At 38.5% G+C, this 9078-nt stretch overlaps 1 long non-coding RNA gene across 1 annotated transcript; it reads left to right on the forward strand.

Moving 5' to 3' along the window:
- Positions 1–1480: 1480 nt before the first annotated feature.
- On the forward strand, positions 1481–3916 carry LOC127529163 (uncharacterized). Its single transcript, XR_007935846.1, has 3 exons — positions 1481–1714; positions 2933–3103; positions 3550–3916. It is a non-coding gene; the product is annotated as an uncharacterized LOC127529163 (long non-coding RNA).
- Positions 3917–9078: the final 5162 nt, after the last annotated feature.

Consider the following 9078-nt stretch of genomic DNA (forward strand, 5'->3'; position numbering starts at 1 on the left):
CTGGCAGTCGAGTACATATGCCGCTAATCATTTAGTTTTTTTTTTTTTAAATTGGAAAGCCTACATATGCTGAATTTGACAGAACATCCGACCGTGTTACCATAAACAGTGAAATATGCTGATTTGTTTATGAAAAAATATAACATTAAATTTGTTTTAGGGCGGCACGGTGGCACAGTGGCATCGCATGTAGGAGACCTGGGTTCACTTCCCGGGTCCTCCCTGCATGGAGTTTGCATGTTCTCCCCGTGTCTGCGTGGGTTTTCTCCCACAGTCCAAAGACATGCAGGTTAGGTGGATTGGGGATCCTAACTTGTCCCTAGTGTGTGCTTGGTGTGTGTGTGTGTGTGTGCCCTGTGGTGGGCTGGTGCCCTGCCTGGGGTTTGTTTCCTGCCTTCCGCCTTGTGTTGGCTGGGATTGGCTCCAGCAGACCCCCATGACCCTGTAGTTAGGATATAGTGGGTTGGATAATGGATGGATGGATGGACAATACCTTTCAACACTCAATATTCACTTCTTTTGTTTCTAAAACCTTTGAAGGTGGCACAGTAATTCAGTAAGTTGTTTTCAGAAGGTATTGAGACCCCTTCAGCTTCTTTGCATTTGGTTACGTTGAAGCCACATGTTAAATCAGGATCAGAATTCATTATATTTACACTAATGTATACCCTGGGTGTACATATGCAGCATACAAGGACAACACAGAATATGAAAAGATAAAATAAGATTAAAAAAAAAAAGTTTGGGTAGTCCAGTGTGGCCATAAATAGTGTGACAAAGTAACTGGGCAAAAGTAGTGGCAGAGTAATCAGAAAAGACTGATATTTGTAATCAAAATGGGGAAAAAAACATTCGACAGCCTCATCATAACATTCAGGGCTATTTAAATAATGGCGGCAGGAAGGAAATTGAAGGCAGAAAGAAAGTGGCGTCAACATGGCTGGCTGGAAAGTGAGGTCATCGTGGGTGAGCCAGAAGTGACATCATCATGGCTGGCTGGAAGTGATGTCATCAAAGCTGGCCTGGAAGTTGCGTCATCATGTCTGGCCGGAAAGTGAGGTCATCGTGGGTGGGCCAGAAGTAACATCATCATGGCTGGCTGGAAGTGATGTCATCGAGAGTGGACTGGGAGTGACGTCATCATGGCTGGCCGGAAAGTGATGTCATCAGGGGTGGGCCAGAAGTGACATCATCATAACTGGCCGGAAGTTATGTCATATGGGATGGACTGGAAATGATGTCTTTGTTGCTACCCATTCTGCGTGCCCACCCAATTTGTGCGCGCATGCGCGCAGACAACCGGAGCCTTGTGCGCATGTGCATGCACGTGTAGAATATTACTATTACGACCCTGCCCGATCTGCATTTTTCTACTTCGCGACACGAGTCCCAATCCGATTTGTCTCGTGCATGCGCTCTCTGCTTAATTAAAATTCATTTCACAACGCTGCCCGATTTGTTCTGCGCATGTCTAATGTTTTACAACACACGTCACTCGTCAGGTTTGAATTGTATTTGCGGGCCATTTTTGTGTTGACGTTTATCTCCGTCTGTAAGTGGACATTTTACTGGAAAAGATGACAACTTTTGAATTTTATAACGTCTTGGAAGAATATGTGTCGCCTGAAAATTTTAATTCCATTCGAATGAAGAGGGAGCGAAATGAAATGCGACGTATGTCTGTGAACTTTATAATGGATACGTATAGCTTTTTGTAAGTACATCGTATTGATGAAAAAGGCAATAAGGAGTTTCCTTTTTAGTTGCAATATGACATTTGTAATCTCGTGGTTTAAATGTGAAAGTCGCAGCATTTTCCGTATTTGGGTTAATAGATGCATTTCATTTATTTCTTAACACCCTATTAGCATTTGGTGGTGTGTTTCTTTTAACATTTGTTCGCATTTTTCATCTTAAAAGAGTGAACGGCTTGCTAATAATTAAGCCAAACAATGTAATCGAGGTGTCAAATTAGGAATAGAATTAGGAGTGCACGATTGACACTCGACCGGTGTAAAGTGTGCCCTCCAAAGCCATCAGTATCTTTTATTATGTTGATATCAGATTACATCAATACAATAGATTTTCCATAATAAAGTTAACAAAGATATAATGATGAAGGCTAAATTACATACAAGAGTAGCAACAGCTAAGTTATTACAAGAAAGCGAGATGCAGATAATAGCATTACAAATTGTTAATGAAGCAGAGCAGAATCTTACACGTTTTAATTATTTTAGTGTGTTTTCCGTTTTTAAAAGCTATTTCTAGCATATTAATGTCCATACAGATGTAACAGAGGGTCTAACGTTCTGAACTTTACACTTATGAATAGGAAATTTATTAAGCAAAGAAACCACAGTTACTCAATTTTCTAACATTTAGTCTTTAAAATTGTATACAGAAAAAGAACAAGAATTAAACAGTTCCAGCAGTCACTAAACAGGGATATTGTTCTGTTTTGCAAAATAACATTTATTTTCTTAAGTTACTGTGCTTTGTTTTTGGATTTTGAAAGAGCTGAGACTTAATTTTAACTTAAAACAAAACTAAGGTAGGAGAGAAAAACGAAGATGTTTTCATGTAAGTAATGACACCTGAGCACGTCACATTAGAAGTTCAGATATACAGAGATTTTAACTCAATGTCTACTGTATGCATAATGTAAAAGAAAAAAAAAATGATACATTTAATGACACTTAAGATGGGGTTCTTTCAACATCCAACAAAAAACCACAGTAATTTTAAAAAATATTATTAGTCAGACTTTACTCTAAGCAGAAATTTATCTATTGTGATGGTTTACTTTGGTAATAATTGATCTACAGGTGTACCAAGGAAGGAGGCAGAACAAGAAGTAAGGGTACACTTTATTAATGTTTGAACTCCGTGAGTGAACATTGTGTATCTTCTGTGCTTATGTTTTTAACAGTTACAGTGAAGTAGAAGAGTCCGGTCGTGTTATGGGGCAGCAGTTAAAGAAGAAGGAAGCAGAAATGTGTGCCATGTTGAAGTAGCAGCTGGCCCTCATGCATGGCACTTCTAGAATCCTCCATCTAAACCTCTGCTCTGATCTGCTGTGCCTTTGCCAAGTGATCACGAGGTATTGGCCTTTTTGTTTTTTTTTTTCTTCTGAAAACTGTCTCAGTCTCATTACACTGGCTGCCTGTCTCACGTAGAATTGATTTCAAGGTTCTATTAAATATATTAGAAGGCTTTGAATATTTTAGACCCTGCCTGTATTTTGGAGTGTCTGCTACCAACATTTCTTTTCTGAAACGTTGCTTTGCTTTTTATTCCAAGATCAACCATAAAAACTGGCAGCTTTCTGTACTCATGCAACAAAATCTGGAATGCTTTGCCAATAGAGAAGTGCCAGGCTACAAATGTCAAGCATTTCAAAAAACTTCAACAAGCCCACTTTTCTAATTTGTCTTTTTCTTAATTACTTGCATTGGTTGTAATAGATTAGAAATGGTACTGTGTACACTTTGTAAGCTCTGCACTGGGCACTAACCTCTGCTGATTTTCTCTGTTGTTTTTTTCCAGTTTATTGCAGTGGTGCTCCCCTGGGTCTCCACCGTCTGTTAAATCAACTCCAACTGCCTGTGATAGAAGAAAAGTTCACAAGACGTCCTGAAATGGAATTGTGATTGGACTGAGATGGCCACAATTATGTATGCTGGGGTGTGCAGAGGGGGCTGTGTGGGCTTTGGCTTTGGACCCCCAGAGATTTATTATCTCCAGCATCTTTGAAAGCTCCAAGTTTGTCTTTGTCCCCAGCCATTTGACCAGGCAGTGTATTTATTACAAAGGACAAGGACCCATCCATTTGCTTCTTATTTACTTTCATAAAACCTTCAATTTCTTTGTAACTGTATATTTTTGTAGAGCAATTTGAGCTACACTTGTAAGCAAAGGTGATATAAAAATATTACAGTAATCCCTCGCTACTTCGCGGTTCACTTTTTGCGGATTCACGACTTCACGGATTTTATATGTAAGCATATCTAAATATATAACGCGGATTTTTCGGTGCTTCGCGGGTTTCTGCGGACAATGGGTCTTTTTACTTGCTTCCTCAGTTGGTTTGCCCAGTTGATTTCATACAAGAGATGCTATTGGCGGATGGCTGAGAAGCTACCCAATCAGAGCACGCAGTTAAGTTCCCGTGTGCTGCTGATTGGCTCGGCGATGGAGTGTTGCATTAACCAGGAAGTCTCATCTCACTCATTCAGCATTAACGTGCTACTCCTACAGGGGCTGTGTCCAAGCACCAACAGAAGATGCAAATGATTGCAGAAAAGGTAAAAGTTTTGGATATGTTGAAGGAAGGGAACAGCTACACCGCTGGAGGACACCATTACAGCATCAATGAGTCCACGATTCTTTTTATTTAAAAAGGAGGAAAAGCATATAAGATCTACGGCTGCTTTTTCTTTTAACAAGGGCGCAAAGCGAGTTGCAAGTGGAAGTGATAAGGCAGTAGTCTGGATGGAATCTGCTTTAGGAATCTTTGCAACAAGGTCGACGACGTCATGACTGCCTACAAGCTGCTACGTGTACTTCGCTATACAGTAAGTGTAAACTTATCTACCGAATTTATATTGCTTAGCAGTTGTCCCTGTTATTAATAGAGTAAATGGTGTGTTGTAAACAATACAGGGAGGGTTTAAAAACATCCAAATACACGTTAAATAATTAAATAAATATGGTGTCCCTACTTCGCGGAAATTCAGTTATCGCGGTCAGCCTTGGAACCTATCTCCCGCGATAAGAGAGGGATTACTGTATTAGTGAACAAATGTTAAGGGACAGATCAGGAAAAATGTCTACATTTTAAGTTTAAATAGAACAATGTTTTATGAAATATTGCTGGATAACAACTCTTTGACTTTGAGTAGCATCTTGTTCATAAAGCTAAAATAGCATTTTTCCTTTTTTGACAAATTTAATGAATCTCTTTTATTGTGTTCAAAACCTTGGCTAACATTTTTTTTAAATACTAAGGTAAAAATTCGCAAGTATATTTGTGTTGTCCTTCCCTAATAGTTTTTAACACCTCCCCTTGTTGGCCATTTTCATTGTAGTTGTGTTCTAGTTAAATGCATTTACCATTTATACATCTTTATGATTACTGAATTTTCTACTCATAATATATATACAGTATATATACATATAAATATGGGTGTGTGTATAATTTTTTTTTGAGAAACATTATTCATTTTTATTTTTAAATGTACCATTTATTTCTTCAATAAAAAATGTATGAATAAGTGTATTGTATTTTTTTTTTAAGTTATAAAAATGAACTGGCACTGTGTCAACATGGGTGAATAAAACCATTGACATGAGATGAGGAGTCTGCACACAAACAGCGGTGTGTTATGTTGATTAAACTTGTAAGAAAGAATATCACTGCCCTCTGTCCACATGGTGTTCATCATAAACTGAACTATTTCATGCTGTTAAAATTCTGCTCAGTTAGTAGAGAATATTTTATTTTACAGCTGTTAAATTCAGTTCAGTTTTATTATATTAAGAGGTAAGTTGGTTTCTCAACGCGTTTTACAGAGACGCCTTGAAATAACATTAAAAACACATCACTAAGAACAAACGTATTACAAATATGAACTATAGCAGCTGTAAAAAAAAATAGATCAAATAGATTGATTCAAGTGATAACAGCTCCTTTCCTTAATTTAAGTCTGCGGATATAAAGTTAAACTTCTCTGTAAGATTAATAGCCATTGGAATAAATGAGGATTTGAACCGGTGGCTTTATGCTCTTCATTTCTTCAGCATCTGACCTGATTGCACAACTGAGAACGAATGAAAGAATCTTAACAAGTGGAAAGTCACAGTTAATACTAAGGACAGGGACAGTCAGCACAATGCCATGCAACACAGTGTTAATTCTTTTCTTTTTTTGAAAAAGGAACCATATATTTCTATAAAACTGGTTGGATATATTAGGTTTTGTAAACCTGATGCCTTAAGACAAATGGCAATTTTATTAATAACAATTGATGTCTAAAGATATTTTTAAACAAACACAATTTGCTCATAAGAGGGAAATTGCAACAATAGATCAAAACGGAAAGGAAACTTTATATGATTTATTACGTGAGTGGGAAAATAAAAACACTACATACTTTATATAACATATGGATATATATAGTACCTGCCAAATAATACAAAGAGTACACAGCGTGTGTTTCGCCCTAATTGGGGCTTATCAGGTGTGCACACCTAAGCTTCCTCTTACGGCGATTGAACATTGGACATCAACGTTACGCCACAAAGGCTGCTTCGTTTATTTTGCAGGATGAATATTTTCATTATGGTCAACTAATGTGGAACTAAAATGAATAAACCGTAATATCAAGTTGTACTGCATGCACAGTTCAGATCAGGCCATGCCGTAAAGTGGATTGTTTTGTTTTTAATGTTTTTTTCATTAAGCGCATGTGGTGTGTGCCACTACCTGGTTCACGTTGCCGGCACGATCTGCGTGTGCGTGCGTATTGAAAGGCTATGTCATCACACATTTTACGGTGCTGCCCAATCTATTTAACGCATGCACGTTAGGCTTTCAATACGCCTGCACACGCAAATCAGGTAGGCAAACAGATCGGGTAGTGACAGTCTTCATGGTTTGGCCGGAAGTGATGTCATCGTGGGTAGGCCCAGAAGTGACGTCATCATGGCTGGGCCGGAAAGTGATGTCATCGAGGGTGTACTGGAAACTGCCGTCATCATGGCTGGCCAGAAGTGACATCATCAGAGTTGAGTCAGAAGTGGTGTTTTTATGAGGAGCTGGAAGAGATGGTAACAAATGGGACAGGGGTGGAAAAGAAAGATTAATCTTCTCTTAGTCTGTTAAAAGAGGGAGAAAGGCTTTAGCGCTCCATTCCAATTTCTTATCTTTTATTATTTCATGCTCACTTGGACCCTTTGGCTGCCCCCTAAGCACACGTGTGTAACGATAGAAACTGAGTAAAAGCTCAGATCTGATTGGTCAGAGTAACTGCAGTGGAAAAAATCAGTTTAGGTGATGTGTTGTTTTAGCTTTCACTGCATTAAGATGTTTGCCGGAGTGAAGTTGTTGGAATAGGTGATGCCCTGGGTAAGTTGGATCAACTTCCTCACCCTGGACTCATACAGGACTTGAATGGGTGATACGTTACAGCCTATGATCTTTTCACAGGTTCTGATAATGTGTTGCAGATTGGCTTTAGCCTGAGCCGAGGCAACACCAAACCACAACATTACAGATGAGGTCAGAATGGACTTTATGATGGTTGTGTAGAATTGGACCAATATTGCTTGGAGGAGAACTCATAATGGACAAATTTTTAGCCTAGTAGGGATCCACTGTAGAATGTTTTAAAGAAAGTAGCAATGTTTGAATAAATCACTTACATAAAACTTGTACAGGAAAATTACACCTTTTATTGGCTAACTAAAAAAATAACAATTGTGGACCACCAAGCTGGTACTGCCAGCTTAACCCGACACAGATAAGTATGGGACACAAATTCAAGGCACACTGATTTTTATTTTCTTTTTCCCTTGAGGGGAAACGCCTTCCCCGTTCCCCACAAGTATAACACATTGTCCCAGCACAAGCACAGCACAATACAACAAAGTCTCTTTCTTCACACTTTTCCTTCTCTTCCTTCACTCCTTGAGTCAAGCTTTGTCACTCCTCCTCCCGACTCTGGCTCCCGGAGTAGTGGCTGCTGGCTCCTGTTATAAGGCAGGTGCTTGATTACTCGTTTCCGGCAGCACTTCTGGGTGTGGCAGAAGAACTGTCTATAAGGACTCAGCAGCTCCTGCTGCAGCACCCCCTGGCGGCGCCTGTCGATCCTAACAGGGCTGCACCGCACTGCAACTCCCATGAAGCCCTGCGGGAGTCCGAAGCACCGCTGAAACCCAGGGGGGTTGCCATCTAGCGTCCCGGAGGAAATAACGCTCTGCCAACACTTGCTGCCCCGGTCCTCCCAGTGTGGAGGTGTCTCGGCTTGGCAAGGGTCTACACAATATGGAAGCTTTCGAGGAAACTCAGACCCCTTCTTCAGGCAAGAAGAAGCCTGAGTTGCATGGAAAGCTTCCATATTGTAATATTTTTAGTTAGCCAATAAAATGTGTCATCTTGCTTGACTTCTCATTACATCCATAAAAGCTAACACTGTACAAAACTCTAGTACTCTTCTAAAACTCATATAATAAATTCATTGACCTCCAAACATCAAAAAAAAAAACCATCAAAAATTGATCAGCAGTAGCTTCCATATCTTAAAATAACTTAAGCATACTGTACAGGCTTCTATAATTACAAATCAGACAAATGTACTACATAATAAAAAAAACGCTAAGGTCTGTCTGTCCGCTCCCTCAGAGCAATCTGATTGGTCAGTTTCGCTTTTTATTTACTTGTCCTATCACTGATAGCCAGTATGATTTTCTGTACTGTAGTGTGCTATCATATAGTTCCTTTCATATCTATCTATCTATCTATCTATCTATCTATCTATCTATCTATCTATCTATCTATCTATCTATCTATCTATCTATCTATCTATCTATTATATAGTGCATTTTCTATCTATCTATCTATCTATCTATCTATCTATCTATCTATCTATCTATCTATCTATCTATCTATCTATCTATCTATCTAGTGCCTTTCATATCTATCTATCTATCTATCTATCTATCTATCTATCTATCTATCTATCTATCTATCTATCTATCTATCTATCTATCTAGTGCCTTTCATATCTATCTATCTATCTATCTATCTATCTATCTATCTATCTATCTATCTATCTATTTATCTATCTATCTATCTATCTATCTATCTATCTATCTATCTATCTATCTATCTATCTATCTATCTATCTATCTATCTATCTATCTATCTATCTATCTATCTATCTTACAGTGCCTTTCATATCTATCTATCTATCTATCTATCTATCTATCTATCTATCTATCTATCTATCTATCTATCTATCTGGTATCCTTTTTGGGCTTTTAGATAATGATCAATCAATCAACTAAAATCACTCA

This window comes from Erpetoichthys calabaricus, chromosome 9, assembly GCF_900747795.2.
Source record: "Erpetoichthys calabaricus chromosome 9, fErpCal1.3, whole genome shotgun sequence".
Classification (NCBI taxonomy): Eukaryota; Metazoa; Chordata; class Cladistia; order Polypteriformes; family Polypteridae; genus Erpetoichthys; species Erpetoichthys calabaricus.